This window comes from Canis lupus, chromosome 22, assembly GCF_011100685.1.
Source record: "Canis lupus familiaris isolate Mischka breed German Shepherd chromosome 22, alternate assembly UU_Cfam_GSD_1.0, whole genome shotgun sequence".
In the NCBI taxonomy this organism is placed as follows: domain Eukaryota; kingdom Metazoa; phylum Chordata; class Mammalia; order Carnivora; family Canidae; genus Canis; species Canis lupus.
Window position 1 is genome coordinate 28,362,603 of NC_049243.1, and position 15,708 is coordinate 28,378,310.

Genomic DNA, 15,708 nt, shown 5'->3' on the forward strand with positions numbered 1-15,708 from the left:
TTATTATAGCAAAACACAAACAAGTCTAGATTTTTGATGACATATGATAATGATTTAGCAAGAATATTAGTTAAAAAGTCGCCACACTAAAAGAGTTACAATTCACAAAGTTCTTCTACCTTGAAAACTAACAATGTGCAGATCAGTTTCCAACCCACCCAGTTGGAGATACTAGAGGAAATGTAGACTACAACCTGCACAGAAAAATCTGTTCTGTGTAAATCAGCTAAGCTAGTTAGAAAGTGTCTTCCAAAAATTCAAGACTATGTTGTTTTAATACTTACTATCTACTTTCAATGTTACTTCATGAATATTCTAATGTAAACCAGATGCTTTCCTTTGATTAATAAAACTACTAGGCAGACATTGTTGGCATAATCCAAAACTTCTGTGAAAGCCTCATTGCTATTGCTGAGCTATAATTTGAAAAACAGCAAAACAAGTAAAAATGCATGTAAATCCAATGGAATAACCCAAGAGTTTTGCATTAATAAATCACAAAAATCAATTCATCCAGACAAGGCATAAACTAAAGATTCATACTATGTATCCATGCAGACTCTCCTTCACAGGTGTTTTGAGTTTTTTACTAATTAATAAGGGAGCATGTGTTAATGGTAGACTGAGTATTAGGCTGAAAGTCAGGGGAATTTGGATTTTGTTTTGGATTCTATTGTTTTTTACTCCATGACTCTACTCTTAAATCTTGTGCCTCTGTATTCACATCTGTTAAAAAAAGGGATAATGATATCCACCTGACTGATGTGAGATTAAATTATGGGCTTTACGAGAACTAAAGCCCATGAATTTCTAGAAGAAAACACATGATTATTGTTATTTTATTGAGACTGAAGCTTTTACTAAAAGTATCAGCTATAAGTGTGTATAAAAGTCCTGTAGGTTTCTAAGAGCCCTTCAAAATTTTGTGCGTATGATCTTGTAGTGGGTGGACTCACCTTTATGCCCTCAAGCCCTCCAGGTGACCTATGCCTTTTAGTCTCACAGTGAGGCTGAATGCCAGGTACAAAATCTGGGGTTGGCAAATCCTTAAAACAGACTCAGAAACAAAATGTCTTAGAAGGGGAAGTGAGAGTGTTATTCCAAATGCAACCTTCAGGCACTGTTGAGTAAGCGCCCTTTATCACAGAACGACCGTAAAGTAGTGTGATGATTCTTGTGGAACACAGGACTCTCCCAGAGAGTGAGTAAATTGGCCCACTCTGCTAAGGTGATCCCTTTGTTAGAGTGAGAACTTCACCCTCACCTTAAAGGCAAATGAGACCACAGTCTTCCTTCTCCATTTATGGAGCCAGACTCTCAGATGCCAAGGCTCTGCTTCTCCTGGCTGTGCTCAGGCTGCTTCTAATTCATCCTTCCCTGACAGAGAGAGAGAGAGAGAGAGAGAGAGAGAGAGAGAGAGTGGTCCTATGGCTACAAGCCTGGTAGGCAATGGCAGCTTTGGAAGTCAGGGGAGTTCCTTTGAATGGGACTATCATTGAAGGGAGAATGTGTGAAAAGAATCTGCCCTGCACCCTTGTTCTTGCTCTCACATGTACTACGAAGCCCGTGAGAGTTATGGGCTTCATAGTGAATGTAGAATATGTCATAGAATTATGACATTTCCACTCCAACAACTCAAATGTTATTTGGAAGTATAATGTTTGTTTTCACCCACTCTAAATAAGAATATCTAGGTAAGCATGAACTCCCTGAAATGTGAGGTGAGATATATATATATATATATATATATATATATATATATATATATATATATATTCCATCGTCTTGGTCATGAGATCGGGGGTTTATGAAAATTCCTCTCAATTCAACAAATTTATATGGGGGAGGTCAAGTTACCGCATATATCAATATTCATGGGGCTCATGGCTTTTCTTGTGGGCATGTGAAATACATCTACAACCTCTTGCAACACTTTTATAAGATCAAATGTGTGAAGCCAGCCCTACCTGGTATTTTTCACACATGGAGAATTTGGCTTCTTGTTAATTGCATCTACAGTTTTAAAGCTCTTTATAGAATCATTCCTAAGTGATATTAATAGTAATGGTGGTCCTTTATTAATAATGCATAATAACAATAGTTCTCATTAAAACAACATCAGTTAAGTGATAAGAGAAATGGTCAGAGTTGTGGTTAGGAAATGGGTCTGCAGACATCAATACTACTAAAGTCATTTATTCTTTCCCTCATAAAACAGAAATAAATATAATGACTAAGATCTTTTTTTTTTTTTTTTTTTTTTTTTTTTTTTTTTTTTTTTAACATTTTTTTTTTAATTTATTTATTTACGATAGTCACACTCAGAGAGAGAGAGAGAGAGAGGCAGAGACACAGGCAGAGAGAGAAGCAGGCTCCATGCACAGGGAGCCTGACGTGGGATTCGATCCCGGGTGTCCAGGATCGCGCCCTGAGCCAAAGGCAGGCGCCAAACCGCTGCGCCACCCAGGGATCCCAATGACTAAGATCTTAATGAAATACTGCCATAGACGCAAAATTGCAGACTGGTGTTTTCATTTGTGGGAGAGTTTCCTTGGTGGTATTGTGCCACAAGGCATTCCCTGGAGAAAAAACAAAGGATTTTTTTGTGTGATGTCCCTGTGCACCCTGTGGATTTCTTACATTCTTTCTAGGCTGGAGTCCCATCAGTAGCAGAAATGTGAGCAGAGGTGCTAGTTCCTTGTCCTGAGCCTGTGATGTAATGCCATGTGGCTAAATGACAACATCCCTGTCTCAGTTTTTCTAATCTGTGAGATGGGACGGATTATATCTGTTAGACATTTCATTTCACTTGCAAGGTAAGACTGCACCCAAGAATGCTTTGTAAGGTGCTCTAAAAGATCACACCTCTGCTTCCAGCTTTTCTTCCACCTTACTGCTTTCACACCATTTCAGACACCCAGAGTGCTCTGACTGTATTCCTCGCATACAAGCTCAGCCCCTCCCAGACCACTACTCTCACTCCTTCTTTCTACCATCCAAAGACCGAAGAGTAAGTGAAGATTAATGTTCTTAACGAATTCACCACAAGATGTTGAGTGTTGATGAAAGGGTCATGTTCCTTCTTTCCCTTCTCTTCTCTCCTTTCTTGTCCTCCTTCCCTTCCAAGTGGATACACTACACCAAAACGCACATGAGGTAAGAGCCATCGCATAAAGTACAGATATGTTAAAACCATAAAACAATTAAGAGAAGACAGGAAGCCATTATTTGAATAATGTAGGATGGATGGAGGAGAAATTATTCAAGAAAATCTAAGCTAGGGAAGCTACATGATAAAGTTTAGTGTTTAGCTTCCAGGCAGACAGGACAAAGAGGAAAACAGCAAAAAGTATTTAAGGGAGACCAATTTTCCCTACCCTCATTCTTTGAAAAAATGATCATATGTATATTCCTAGGTGCCTAAATTAGGAAGTGGACAGTATCTTCAACACAGGCTTTTGCTGTTATTGTTAAAGTAGAGATAGTCTACATAAGATTCTGTTAACAAAAGTATTAATCATTGATAAAATACCAGCTGACTTCACTTATATGGAGACTCCTGGGGCATTTGCATTTTTAGAGTGGACTCTGATCTTAACTCTGAGATTACTTACAAAATCAACATCTACGGTGTTAGGACATGGAGCTTGGTTTCGCAAGTGGGAATCTCTACCCGAAAAAGCATTTCCTATACTCGCTCTGACTTCGCATTGTATCTTTTACCCATAGTGTTGGATTCAGCGTGCCTTCTGAGAGCTTTATGTCTGTGTTTGGTTTTTTGGAATGGGGACTCAGAAATGGAGAGAGAGCCTTGGAGAGAATGGCCCAGAAATCATTTACACCAAACTGTAGCTATCATTTTAACTTCCCTTGGAAGGCGAACTCCTTGGAATTATTTCACATATAACCTCTCAAAAATATTTGAAAGTAAGCTTCATTAATCATTACTCGGCTGTTTCCTAGGCCTTGTCCCAAAGGTCTGGTAAGCTTTAAATCCCTAGTGACACCTGCTGGGCAGACCTCAGCTCACTGCTGCAGGCTTTCTATCAGCTGGCCTTTTTTTTTTTTTTTTTTAAACATGCCAGGCTGCAGGCCAAGGGGTAACGGGCAGCAGCCACCTCCCCAGCTCGCAGCCAGGCTGCTCAGTTCTCCTGTAGGTGACCTCTGTTAGAAAAACCCTGTCCTAGAGTCTCACCAGTACTCTTTTGGGGTTGATATCCACCCTGTCCAGCCCCCAGGAAAAAAACAAGGATCTATCAGAGTTGGAGGGAGACAGAGAGGGGCAGTGGGAGAGAGAGAAGGAGAAAAGAGATCCAAAGCATCCGCCCCCACTCGCAGCCCCAAGTTACTCTAAGCTGCTTCTTTGTCTGAAAACTCCAAGGTGAAAGATGCTACTTGAGCCGTATGTTTTGTTCAAGCACAAACCAAATTATGCTATACTTGCTTATATCTGAACATATTGGTTTATCTTACATAGAGTTTAATTGATGCAAACTTGAACTTCAGTATGTTAGAATTTCAGAGAAAACACCATCCCTGTGATTTAGATTGCTGCGTTTTTCCTCGAACAAAGCAAAAGAGGAGCAAGGCAATTAGACCCCAGCGACTGTTGATCTTGTCCATATTCACCGACCATTACAGATAGTGTTTAACCTCTTGTAGTATTACCTCCTGTGTCCTTTATTGTCCAACTGCAAGATTTCTCTCTGAGCCAACATCTGCATCCTTGGACAGATCAACTAGTGTGTAAAGTCCGTGTTAGCTGATCAAGCGTGGCTTTGTTTGCACTTACTCACTGCGCATCCAGCACTGCGTAAATGGTTTTGCATATTAACTAAGTGCACAGTAACCTTCCTTTACCTCCTCAGAGCTCCACCCCCTCCCACCCAGTCTCCTCGGGAAATCAGCACTGTTACTCGCTGCGGAGGAAGCTGCCAAGAGGTTGCCATGGCAACTGTTCTGCTTTCAGCAGCTACTTTTCTGGTTTAAAGAGGGGGGGGGAGTGTGGGGGGGTGGTAGGTGGGGGGGGGGACAAAAGGAAAAAAAAAACCTGAGGAGAACTAGGCGGTTTTCTGATCAGAGTTCAGATAAAGACGGTCACAGTAATTTGTGGGCACTGCCTAAAATAACCCAAAGGGTTAGAGAGCTTGGGCAAAAGAGGCACACTGACAAACTAAAAAGGTAAGTACAGTGGAAGGGCAATAATTAAATTATTTGGTAGTGGTCTTAAGCTGAAGCATTTCAAATTGGTATCTGTCCCTCTCACCTAGGATGCTGTTTTATGAGTCTTTTCATTTTTGTCCAGAGCCAAACAAAGATGATGAGTTTTATGAGATGATAAATGGCAAGGGGGGTAAAACAGCACCAGAATGGGAATCTAACATCTGAAAGTCATTTTCTAAAACTTCATTCAGCACAGAAACAATGCAGCATTCAGGCATAATGAGCTGAAAGTGCACGGTACGCCAGGTCAAGTCTGCAACCTCTGAGCTCCTCTCCGAGAGCGGTTTGCCAAGGTAGGCCATGGACCGGTCTCATTTCAAAGGAAGCGTTGGGCCTAGGCAGGGAAAATTGCAACAAGTCAAAATATGGAAAGCTGGGCACGCCAGACTGGGTGGGTTCCGGCGACATACAGAGAGCTGTGCTAGAAACTGCGCCAGACACCTGGTTCCTGGGATTTCGGCAGCTATCCATGGAAGAGCTGAGCAGTTGGGTGATTCTTGGCAGAAAGCTGGCAGGGTTTGGGCAGGGCCAGGTAGTGAGGGTGGCATGGATGTGGGCAGCCTCTGCCTCGTCCTCCCTGCCTCTGTTCTGCTCATCACCCCAGCACACACCTGCTTCCCGCCGGCCAACCAGCTTCCCAGGGCTTCTCTGCGTCCTGCCTCCTCCTACATTATTTATTCAGCAGTGATGAAAACCTAGTGCCTTAACCTTCCTCACACAAGCCATTATTTTCTGAGTCTGTATAGTTTTGCTCAGAATCCGGTTAACAGCTTCAACGTCCAGATGAATTTCAAGGGATGGTAAGATGGAGAGGCACAACAAGTTGCAAGAGGTCAAATGGGAAAGTAACACCTACTGTCATTCTGGTGACATTGTCATTAACGTTTGATGACAACATTATTGATATTCTTAGTGGAGGAGCAAGGGAAGCAGTAAGATCTTAGAGGTTAACACCTCTTTGAGGCCAGATAATAGTAGTGCAGCCAGGAGTCCTGAGTTGGGAGCAAAGACAGCTAGCTAGCTCTTTGCATGTAGTGATTTGTTTCTGATCTGAAATATTGCCATTTCTGCCTAACCCCATGATATGGTCTGAATACTTGTGCCCCCCAAATTCATATGTTGAAATCCTGACCCCCAGAGATAATGGTCTTAGAAGCCAGGTCTTTGGAAAGGAATTAAGTCCTGAGAGTGGAGGCCTGATAATTAGGATTCGTGCCCATATAAAAGAGACCCTACAGAGCTCCCTAACTCCTTCCACCTTGTGAGGATACAAGGAGGAATCTACACCTGAAGAGGGTGTGAACCTCACCCTGGTCTCAGACTTCTAGACTCCAGAATTGTGCAAAATAAGTTTCTGTTGTTTATAAGCCACCCAGTCTGTGATATTTTGTGATAGGAGTCCAAACAGACTAAGACATCCCATGTTGTGGCAGAGATAATAGGCTTATTTTCAATTTTCTGTAGACTTTTGCCACTTGTTTTTTTTTTTTTGTTTGTTTGTTTGTTTGTTTGTTTGTTTGTTTTTGGTCTTTGATGAGTAGAGAGAGAGAGAGATTTTGAGGTAGGAAGGAAGAGGTGAAGAGGGAAAGGAATAAAATATAAATAGCGGAAATGAGAAATGACTAGAGCCAATTTCTTTAAAGCAGGATTCAAAGTTTTATGTGGTTTATATCCTGAATGATCTCTGCTCATGACAAGAGAGAGTGAGACTGAAGTTTGAAAGACATAAAATAACATAAGCAAAGTTGCACAAAGTTCTAGAAGCCAACTAGCCAGGGAATAGATACGTGAACTGCCCCCTCCATCGGAACTCTCCTAAGTTAAAGCAAAGTACTAAGAGTTAAAAATGAGTGGGTTCTCCTGTGTATCGTTGATGTAGCTGGAGGCCCTATATTATATAACAGTAACAGGATAGAGAATGACAGTTCCTCACAGACTACAGTAAATGTGATTAAATTATCTCACCAGCTCCAGACTCCTGAGTATTTGTACAATGCCAGAAAACCATCCGTTAATCTGACCTGTCTGCTAGACCCCTTGATGGCACAGGCTAGAGGTGTTAGTGTTCAAAGAAATCCCTCCCTCCAATGGCTGATTGGAGGGATACTGAGTTCGATCTGTACAGTAGTTGCGTCCAGGAATGAGGTGTGGAGAAATAATAAGGGGGCGGTGGTGGTGGTGGTGATGGGGGATAAAAGCAAAGAGAAAATTCGGAAATTTGTTTCAACTCTGCAACAGCTTCTATTCCATTCCTTTTCACTGACCTGATCTAATTCAAGCAGCTATTATCCCTGTGAAACACTGCCACAGCTGAATTTATTTTTATTTTGTCTGCTCAAAGGCAATGTAAAGCGAATTTGAGAGCACATCACCTTCAGGGAAAAGACTGCAGTGTATTACTCACCACCTTCCTCCTCCCCTCTGCATGAAAAGGTTAATTTGAATAAGGCTGCTGCTTCCACAAATAGAACAGTAACCAGCACAAAGCGGAACTGCCAATGAGAATGTTTTTCAGTGATGTCATACTTATACCTGCTCCTTATTATTTGCTGAGTCGTGACAATGTGTTCCTTGAATCTCACATTTTATTGGTCAAGAGCCCTGTCATTCTGAATGCTTCTGGAGAGTTTTAGACATTGCAGTTTCTTTACAAGCCCAGAATTTTTTCAGCTTCTGCAGTTCAACAAATTGTTGAAGACTATATTAATCCAAGAAATTGTTGGAGAGTATTTTAAACACTGTTATCCTGAAAACAAATAACAATAAAAAAAACCTGTGATACGTTAGAGCTGACTTATGTGCCCTCGGATAATAGGTCCACTTGCAATGGAAAAGCAGCATAAGAGAAGTCTGTTTTTTTTTTTTTAAACCCTCCTGAGCAGAACTTTTATGAAAGTGTTCATACAAAGATCATGCCAAGCTTAATATTGTCATCATTGGCTTAATGGGAAACAAAATGATTCTACAACAACTTATTGCCCTTTGAGCAGAACTTTCTTCAAAGAACTAGCTCTAAATGTACTAGTCTGTAGGACAGAAGGCATTAGAGGAAAGAAAAGTTACCTGGTTTATTTTTGTCCTAAGTGGGTTTTACTTTTTAAATTAGGTTTTCACGTCATTAAAATGTGTGTCTCAGAGTTCTCAGATTCCAAAGCTTTTCTGAGGAAATTCCTGTAAACAGATTTGAAAATGATACTACCTACTACTAAAGATGGCAGATAAATCAGTTGTGCATGAGTTAGAAGTTATTTAACCAACTGAAGAAGTCTAAGAAATAGTCTGGTCAGCAGGAGATACTAGTTGGTTGGGAGGCCAGAACGAAGTGTTGGTGTTCTAATCTAAGGCGGCAAGTGAGCAAAGTCAGGTCTCCAAGAGCAGAGGACAGAATGAAGCTGTCCACGGTCCATTGATGAAGCAGAACGTAGAGTTGGAAAGAAACAGCCAGATTTTAATGGGTGGTAAGAGACTAGAAAGGGTTCTTATACGGGAGAATGGGATGAGAAAGGATGGGTATGGACGGAATAGACCTCGTTGAGGGGATACATGTATTGTGAGATACTTTTAGAAAAGCAGGTAGACAAATTAACAACAATGATATAAATTAGGAAGTGGTAGAAAGTACCAAATATTTTGAACATCATATCTCAAATTCAGTAGCTAACATGAAATATTTTTGACATGGAAATGTCTTAGCCATTGTATAGCTTGGCTTATTGTTTGTTCAGTCTGATGAGTAGTTAATCAGATGGTATAAAAATTTGATTATTTTATACCTTAGATTCTTCTACAAAATTACTGTGGAACTTTGACCACTCAGTGTAAATTTTACTGCACCAAGAGCATGAAAAATATGACCAAAAATAACATTTGATTGCGGTGAAGACTGGAGAATACAATTCTACCCTTCCATTAAAGTTAGAAGGGCCTAGAGTCATATCAACATATTGAACCTTAAAAGTATTTCCACCAATAAACTTCAGGTAAATTTTGATTCCAGAGAACTATAATAACAGTTATGAAAAGTATAATGGCCTCTGGTGTCAGACAGACCTGGGTTCAAATCTCAGCTCTAACAGTTAGTAGCCGTGCAACTTTGGTCATATTAATTAATCTTTCCAAATCTCCATCTTCTTGAGGGATAATGATGATACCATATACAAGATTATTATGAGGATCAGACTGAATAATGTATGTGTCTTATTAGTGTAGTACCTGTCTTAGTAAGTGAAAGATTTGTTTGTTGTTGTGACATTATTGTGACCCTCGAGGTGCTTCGAGGCCCTACATAGTCTGGCATGAGGCCGACCATTTTCTTTGACTCTTCCTCATTCTCACTCTGCCCCAGCCATATTGACCTTCTTGCCGGTTTCTAAACATTCTTAATGGGCTTTTGCCCAAAAGGCTTTCCTTTTGCAGGTCCTCTTGCCTGTAATTGTTCTCCTCCCAGGTCTAACCTCTTGACGCAGATTTCAGCTTAGATATCAGCTTCTAGGAGAAATCTGATTTAACAGCATCCCTATGGCCTTTCCCAGTGCATCATACTATGTTTTTTCATTACCACTTACCACTATTAGATATTACTTTATGGTAGCATTTTTTATTTGTTCATTATCTGTTTTGTTCACTTGAATGTCAAATTCATGTGAGCAGTGGTTTTGTTCCCATCTGTGCTTCAGAGCCTAGAACAGTGTTTTATTTATTTATTTGAGAGAGAAAGAGAGAGAGAGAGAGAGATTGAGAGAGAGCATGAGCAGTGGGGAGAGGGAAAAGCCGGCTTCCCACTGAGCAAGGATTTTGATGTGAGGCTCAATCACAGAACTCTGGGATCATGACCTGAGCTGAAGGCAGATGATTAACTGACTGAGCCACTTAGACACCCCTCAGAACCTCTGTTAACGAACAATGATGATGATGATGAAAACTGCAGTGGGAACCATAAGTTCTTCAGGACACTGCCACCACAGAAATGTGGGTGTTCTGACCAGAGAAGGGATCTGAACACCATTGCCTCACATCACAGTTTAAGATGTATACATTTTCCTACTGAACCAAGAAGTATTTCAATTTCTCCATCATGTCTAAAGGATCATATTATAAGACAATGAGAATACATAGTCCCAGTATTCTTTATGCAAAGGATGCCAATGCTCATTAGGGTAGAAGAGGTGGGGGGCAGAGTCTGGTACAAATCACTGGGGTAATGGTCTAGAAGAGATTTGAAGGCAAATCCCAGGTAGAGAGTTTTAGCTGGTATAGCCTTTCTGAGATCTATCACTGTTTTTTCCTTACAGACTTCTACAAACCTGCTTGTGTTGGCTCTGATTCTCATGAACTGTTGGGTACAATGTTGGGACTGGATCAATAGTGATTAGAGAATAGAATAGTAAGTTCAGGACAGTGTTCAAGACATTACATACCTACATACACATTAGTACACATATGTATTCAATGAACCAAGTGAATGTTCAGAAACTATATTAAGATCTTTCTATTCTGTCCCCTTCTCAGGCAGTCATGATGATAAAGTAGACTCTTTTTTGGATTTCTATTTTCCTGGTAACTGAAGGACATTATGAGACAGCATAGAGCTTATGTAAGCATTAGCTCTGCTGACATTCCAAATGAGCAGATCAAATGCTACCTAATCATTTGGTTACAGCTTGGATTTGGCAGTCTTTTATAAAGTACTGAATTTGAAGGAGCATCTGCCTTTTACATCTTGGCTATGTCAGCACCTGTCGCTGCTTCTTCTAGAAACTTCTTAACGTAATGAAAGTAATATAAAATAAAATCATTGGTAACCAGGATGCTTTTGAGAGATTATAGATTATAAAAATTATAGATTATAGAAAATTACCTCTTCTCTCTGACACCTTCCTCCTCTATTACTCTCAATTTTAGTTTTCTTACATTAGTTTTTCTTTGACCTAGAGATCTCATTAGAATGCAGACTGTTTCAGAATGCCCTAAGTGGGGCATGAAATTTATCATTTCCTGGGTAAATCTATGTGCCAGTCTTGGACCATACTTTGAGTAACACAGATTTGGGTGACATAATCCCATGTGTTTGGTTCTGCTCTTCCAAATTAACATAAAACATTTTAATGAATATTAATAAAGCCCCTCTTTTCCCTCACATACATTCTATCATGTCTGGGTTCAGAGATTTTATTCTGAGGTATATTTACATTCAGTTGGTACCCAAGCCTTTCTAAGAACTGTTTCTCTCTCCATCTGCACATGGGCTGGCTCTCTGGGTCCTTCCTCATTTTTTCCCCTCAAAGCTGCAATAATCTCAAATTTATTTCCCAATCCCCAGACTCATCTCCCTTCAGCCCATCATTTTACATTCTGTCATGATACTTTCCTTTCAAAAAATTTTTTTTTGATGAGATTACTTCCTTGATTGAAGACCCCTGCTGGTTCCCTTTGCTTAAAATAGAGGCTGGCATGGGCTCTTGTCATCTGACAAACCTGGGCTGGAAGCCAAGTTCATTCAATTTCTTTTTATGTAACTTTGGGCAACTTATTTAACTTCTGCGAGCCACACTTTCCTCACCTGCACAACAGAGATAATACTACTTATCTCAGAGTGTCGTCATTTGATTTAGATGCCAAGGTGTAGATAAAGCACCTGGTAGATGTTTAATGACTTAATTACTTTTTTCTCCCTTTTCTTTCCAGTCTGACCAATTTTGGTTCTCCAACATCTTATATAGATATGTTGAACTTTGTTCTTCTTGTCCTTCCTCCCTAAAGCCACAAATGGATATCTAGTCCCACTGCATATCTCATTTCTCGATACATCTGCTGAAAGACTCTTCCCATTCTCCTCCACCAGGCAAATTCCCTTGGTCCCTTAGGGCACAAATCTTCTGTTTCTTTTTTTTTTTTTTTCTAAAAAGACCAAGCTGTACTTGGGCAGAATTTACCACTCTCTTCTTGTCTCTCACACCACTGTGATCATACCTCTCTCATAATATCCTTGCTGTGATGTGCTGCTATTATTTACACCATGGCTCAAGACTTTTTATTTCCTGATCCTTAGTGACCAAAGTATTTGTTGAATAAAGGAACAGAATCCATGTAGTATGTAGCTTAAAGAATGGATGCTTGAATATTATATTCTAGAAACCATATATAGAGAAAAATAATTCTGAAAGTTTTCCTACACCAAAATAACAGCTTAGGGTAATAATCCACATTTTTGGATACGTTTTACTATTTTCAAGGCCCTGTTATAAATGCTTTACATACACTATCTTATCAGATTCCTAACTATCTTTTGTTGTAGGTGCCAACTCATACCTTTTACAGATGGAGAAAATGACGTTCAGCAAAGTTAAATAGCTTTCCATGGCTACACAGTTTATGATTGTTACAGTAGGGATTTGAACCTATGTCTTTCTGACTCTAAAGTTCATCTTCTATACAATACTATCTCATACAATCACTGCCATAGCCTGGTTTCAATTTCTTAAATATAGATTAAAAGCACAGCCAGAGATCTTTACTAGAGAAGAATTTGTGAAGCAGATAAAGGCACTCTCTGTGAGACTCACATATTAAAGTGATTTGGAGACAGTAGTTATTAGGTACATAAAACATATTTCTGAACTGTAAAATTCGAAAATCTGGACACCATGTAAATCCTTTCCTTTTTATTTATTATTTGTTTGAAGCCATTAAGTAGTGTTGTTCCTGAGGGAAGACTATGTTAATGATGCTTTTCTGACTTTCAGAGATACTTTTCATTTTCACACAATAGTTTCATGGGCAGTCCTTACACAGATAATTTCCTTAACTAAGGCACGTAGGAGAGCTCATTTCTGTAGTCTCAAAGAAATCAAGCTAAAAACTAAGGCAAATCATAAAACTACTGTTTTATCTGCTCCTGAGAACTGCTATTTGTAACAGACCCTCCAGGTGTTTTCAGTGGGGGATATCTTGTCTACAAGAGCCTACTTACAAGAAACCATCATAAAGCTAATTGCATCTGCAATTAATGACAAATTTCTAACTTGATGAGTAATTGTGATCCCAAATATGTTTCAAGCCTCTTGGCAAAGCAACGACAAACTGTTAGAGAAGTTCTCAGTGGGGACTCTTATATTACACAGTGAAACTTTATCTATTTTTCTATCTATCATCTATCTATTATCAATCATCCATTTTACTGACCTCTTGGAAACCCTCTCAAATCTAGAGTCTGTAGAATTGATAAGGTTTCTGAATCTGGTGAATATTATCTAGACCTGGAATCACTGGAATATTTAGAAACAAGAAATTGATACCTAGGAATATCTTAATGCTGAGACAGGATTTCTCAAAGTGTATTCTGGAACATTAGTTCCATGGGCTATTCAGAGATGTCAGGTAAGAAAATAAAGTGTTCTAAGGCCAAATTCACAAAGAAACACCAAATCTAAAAAGAAGCCAACAGGTTTCTTTGCTACTGGACTTCTCAGAATCTTTAATACGTCAACGTGTATTCTAATTTTCCTGGGATAATGTAGTTTCTGTCTTTTCAATTTGTTTTGTTCAGGTCAGGGATATCTCAAGAATAATGTTCTGCAGAATAAACCCTGTGGAGTTGTGGGTAAGTGTTTTTCCCCTATGCTTTTGACATGTTTTTCTGGCTATAGGCTAACATCCTACTCACTGGTGTGGCATCATTGGAGACCTGATGTCTAGAGAGTAATAAAAAAGGAGTCCTATAATTGAGTATTTACCAAAAGAAGATGAAAAAACTAATTCAAAATGATATATGCACCTCTATGTTTATTGCCAAATTATTTACAATAGCCTAGACATGGAAGAAACCTAAGTGTCCATCAACAGATCAATGGATAATGAAAATGTGATAAATATACACACACACTGGAATCTTATGCAGCCATTAAAAGGATGAGATTGTGCCATTTGAGACAATATGGATGGACCTAGAGGGTGTTATGCTAAGTGAAATGTCGACTGAGAAATATAAGTACCTCATGAATCCACTCCCTAAGTGGAATCTAAAAAAACCCAAAAAACTACAAATGAATAAGCAAACAAAAAGCAGAATCAGATCTATAAATACAGAGAACAAACTGATAGGTGCTAAAGGGGGGGTTGCTTGGCAAAATGGATGAAGGGAAGTAGGAGATATGGGCTTCCAATTATGGAATGAATAAGCCATGGGAATAAAAGGCACAGCATAGAAACACAGTTGATGATATTATAATAACATTGTCTGGTGACAGATGGTAGCTACACTTGTGAACATAGCATAATGTATAAACTTGTTAAATTGCTAAGTTGTATACCTGAAGCTAATGTAACATCATGCACCAACTGTACTCAAATTAAAAAAAAATTAAAGAGGAGAGTCCTATATAGACATACAAAGAAGCAAAGATAAGGAAAACTTGGGTAACACCCATGATACAGAGGGATCTATAATTATAAAGATTGAAAATTTAAGAATCAAAGGAATCCTATATAGTAGTATCATAAACACATTTTAAGTTGAGTGAATTCATTTGGAGGTGCCTGAAATTTCATATTTTCCCCACAGTATTGCTAAGGACAGTGTTCAATTCCAACTAATATAAAATCATCACAGGTAATAATAATGCATTGATGGAAATGGGACAATTGAGATTTTCTGTAATCAAACATTTATATTTCAGAAATCAGGTTATCAAGGCCTCTAGGTCACTTTCTCTTTCTCTTTTGAATCTTATCATCTGGGAATCATGACCTAAAAGTGCCTTACAGTGTGAGCAAAAGTGATGAAAGTAAGTATATTCTACTATTGTAGTGGCAGAGTCACTGTACAAGATTCTAAACCCAAAGTTAACACAAAGTCCTAGTTTCATTATACTATTGATAAACATTACTCTCTCACCACCTGAGAATTACTGTTAAAGTACTTTTCTCCAGTTTTACTTTTCTGGGGGAATTTTCCTGAAAAACACTGGGAATAATAAAGTGTGTGACCAAGAGAATTTAAGGATATGAGCTTTGGATATAGATGTAGACTACACATAGATGTAGACTAAGTTCATCTGCTCTTTTCATTTTTGGTGGGGGAAACTTATCTTTATTAAAGATGCCCCATGAAAATGAACACTTCAGTTCTTCCATTGCATTTGCTGGGTTTCAAATACTCAATAGCCACATGTGGCTATTGAACAGTGTATTGAACAATGCAGCTCTACAACGTTTCTATCTCTTTAAAAAATGAGTTTTATGCACAGGAGTAAAATAAAAAAAAAAACATAAAAAAATCCAGAAACACAGGAAAAGACAGGTTAACCTTTAACTCTGTAATTAACACACTTCTGCTTCTTCCAACTTATTGTTAAGGAAGGGAACAAGCCAGCTTGTTTCAAAATACATCTCTTACATGATTCATCGAAATCAGGGACTCCTTCCCTCAGTGTTTCATGAGAATTCACTTCTATGAGGGTTCCTGGTCCACTGTATTTGTCCAAAGAT

At 39.0% G+C, this 15,708-nt stretch overlaps 1 protein-coding gene and 1 long non-coding RNA gene across 5 annotated transcripts in view; one reads left to right on the forward strand and one right to left on the reverse strand.

Moving 5' to 3' along the window:
• The window catches only part of KLF12 (Kruppel like factor 12), a 591,277-nt gene that overhangs the window by 568,176 nt on the left and 7,393 nt on the right, over window positions 1-15,708 (reverse strand). For 3 of the 4 annotated variants that reach the window (XR_005376376.1, XM_038569736.1, XM_038569740.1), the window contains exon 1: window positions 7,628-7,716. The exons of the other annotated variant lie outside the window; for it this stretch is intronic. The gene's annotated coding sequence lies outside the window, so the exon portion shown is untranslated. Of the gene's footprint in view, window positions 1-7,627; window positions 7,717-15,708 lie in introns of those variants that run through there. 4 annotated transcript variants of the gene reach the window in all.
• Window positions 5,051-15,708, forward strand: part of LOC111091651 — an 89,139-nt gene continuing 78,481 nt past the window's right edge. The window contains exons 1-3 of the long non-coding RNA XR_005376377.1: window positions 5,051-5,181; window positions 5,415-5,516; window positions 13,769-13,822. This is a non-coding gene — a long non-coding RNA (uncharacterized LOC111091651). The remainder of the gene's footprint in view (window positions 5,182-5,414; window positions 5,517-13,768; window positions 13,823-15,708) is intronic.